At 37.3% G+C, this 2,699-nt stretch overlaps 1 long non-coding RNA gene across 2 annotated transcripts in view; it reads left to right on the plus strand.

Moving 5' to 3' along the window:
• Positions 1-2,699, plus strand: part of LOC106521124 (uncharacterized) — a 4,878-nt gene extending 2,179 nt beyond the window's left edge. The window contains exons 2-3 of one of the 2 annotated variants that reach the window (XR_001310635.1): positions 1,707-1,913; positions 2,629-2,699. This is a non-coding gene — a long non-coding RNA (uncharacterized LOC106521124). The remainder of the gene's footprint in view (positions 1-1,706; positions 1,914-2,628) is intronic. The other variant, XR_001310636.1, reaches the window with a different exon arrangement.

The following is a 2,699-nucleotide window of genomic DNA, read 5'->3' on the forward strand; positions in this document are numbered from 1 at the left end:
AATGGCTAGAGCCAGCACTGAAAACAGACAATAAAAAATAATAATTTAGCTGTTGATAAAGATATTTTTTAATCAAAGACTTGCATTAATTAAACTTCCTTGAAGAAATGCATCATTCACTGTCTCATGCCAGAGTTTTAGATAAGCTTGTGTTGAGAAAGGACAGGGTTGGAGCCACTTTTGTCAAACTTGTGCTATCCCCAGTAATGTCATACAAAATATTTGTTATAGAGGTCTCTCAGCTTTTACCACATCAAGTTTTAGCTTAATAGCTCTAAAACCATCAAAAACCATTGAAGGTATCTCTGATTTTAGATATTTCTAACAGAGCTACGTAAATCTTTTCTCAGCTTTGGCTGTCGTTTTTATTAGTGTCATTTTATTGTTCTTTTGTTTGTTTTTKTACTTTTACAGCTATTTATTTACTGTGTGTTTTACTGTTTTGTAGCACTTTCAGACTTTTTTTAAAATAAAAACCGTGTTACAAACTATATTAATATGATTATAACTAACAGTTTTAGCTATTTCTGTGTTGGCTAATGTTCATGCTGGATCAGCCATCCTGAATTGGATAAATTCCACAAGATAATCAGCTGTAGACATACATTCAATAATTACTTTATGGCAGTTTCATTAAAATTCATCCAGTAGTTTGTAAGATATTTTGCTAACAGACAAAATAATGCATGCAAACAGAGACACAGTACAAACACATTATTTCTGCAGGTGAAAAAGAAAATTGCTTAAGTGCAGCAGCCAAACATATAAATGTTATTCAGTATTAGGGCTGTGTATTGGCAAGAACTTGGCGATACGATACATATCATGACAAAGGGGTCACGATATGATATATCCAGGTATATTGCGACACTGTAAACAAGGGGATATATTGCGATTTTTTTTGGTCCAAAAACTCTGTTAAATAAAAACCTCTTACTATGAAAAACCAAAATTTATTGTCTCAGAAAATTCTAATATTACATAGACATACTTTTGATACATTTAGCTGTGTTCTGCTTTGTTAGTGTTTTATTTTATTTGTTTCATATTTCATCCATGCTTTCAATTATTGGACTAAATTTAACAATAAACAGTTTGACAAAATATTTTTTGCAGCTTTTAGTTTTTAATATTAATTTACAACATGGTCACCCAACACTTTAAGTACAGAGGTAGTGGAGCCAAATGGCTGGCTCACTGCTGCCAACTAGTGGTCAGAGGCTGAACTACAACATAAAATGAACAGCTGGCAGGAAAGTTGACATTTTAAACCTTAATAAAAAATCAATACAGGGCTTTAGAATATCGATACAGTATCGGGAAATGAAATATCGCGATATTTCAATGTATCGATATTTTCTTACACCCCCTATTGAGTATGATTTAAAGTTACAGTAAAGTTATGAKTTTAAGTTACAGGTAATATGTGTGCTACCACTGAAGAGTTGTTTGTGTGTTCTCAAATGCTCTGTTTGTGCATAGTTTCAAGTTTTTATTCAAGAAGTCTCTGTGATCAGTTCAAGGTGACAGATGTTACAAAATAATGATAAGACGTTCCCTGATGACAAAAGAAACATTTGTTTGTGTCTCGGTGGACTTCTTTCTGTATTTTGTCCTTGAATCAGATAAAGAGTTACCTTATAACAGATARTGAATCATGTTTTCTAAGGGTTTTCTTTGACCCCCACCTTCCCATCCCTTCCCAGTGACTCCAGTCCGTGTTTTGCCCGCAGCCTTGCCTTCCGTCCCTGTGATTGGGTTTGTGTCTGTCAGGCCATGGCCCCAGCGGTGTGGGCGGTGCTTCGGACGGTATCACGTCCGCTAGTCTCCGTRCTGAAATCAAACGCACCTGAAGGAGCAGCTCCTCGGAGGTTCGGGCCCGCTGTTCCCCGYTGCTGCAGAGCCAAATCCAGGTGAGCAACCACCTTGAGCTGTTCGTGGGGTTTAAAGACCCGGAAACAGGAAGGTAAGGAGGAAGTGCCCGGATGTTGGTCGTCGCAGCTAACCGGGCTGCAGCTCAACAACACCAGGCGGAAATTTTCTAAAATTTTGCGAAGTCAGTGCAGCTAAAACCCTGAAATTCCACCATTCATAAACTTTTTTCTGTACAGAACAAATGTAAATTTGGGTTACCTTTAAAAAATGCTGCCTGTAGCCTAGTATGTAAAAAATGTACAAGAATTGTAATTATGTGGGAATAAATAGAGCTCTTTCTGTGCATTGAGCTGCAGAGCTCCAAAGAGAGATGMAATTTTAGTTTCTCCCWAAWYTTGTTTGTAAAAATAGTTTGTAATTTTTGTCTAAACCTCAGAATGCACTGCTGCCATACTTTCCCTGCATGAGCTGCACATTGGTGAATTTTTTTATTTCTATTTTTTTCWTGGGAATTTCTAAAACTGGGAGGAGTAGCATTTGAAACTGACAGTAACAAACAGTAAAATGGGTGTTTTAGTACTTTATAAACCCTTAACAAATGATTACAAATAGGGTTAGGTTAGGTGCAAAGGGCTCAAAGTTCAAAAAGTCTCATCTTCTCAAAATGACTCAATCGTTTTTCTTTTTGTTATTGTCCAACATATAACTAATGAGCCACTGACGGTGCCTTGTCCTCCTGCACTGCCTCCACAGTACGGTGAGAAGCCCACAGTCTGCAGCCAGCATGCCTGAGATCACCACAGACCACCTGGATGAGAAGCAGG

The sequence above is a fragment of the Austrofundulus limnaeus genome, unplaced genomic scaffold (genome assembly GCF_001266775.1).
Source record: "Austrofundulus limnaeus strain Quisiro unplaced genomic scaffold, Austrofundulus_limnaeus-1.0 Scaffold103, whole genome shotgun sequence".
Taxonomy (NCBI): domain Eukaryota; kingdom Metazoa; phylum Chordata; class Actinopteri; order Cyprinodontiformes; family Rivulidae; genus Austrofundulus; species Austrofundulus limnaeus.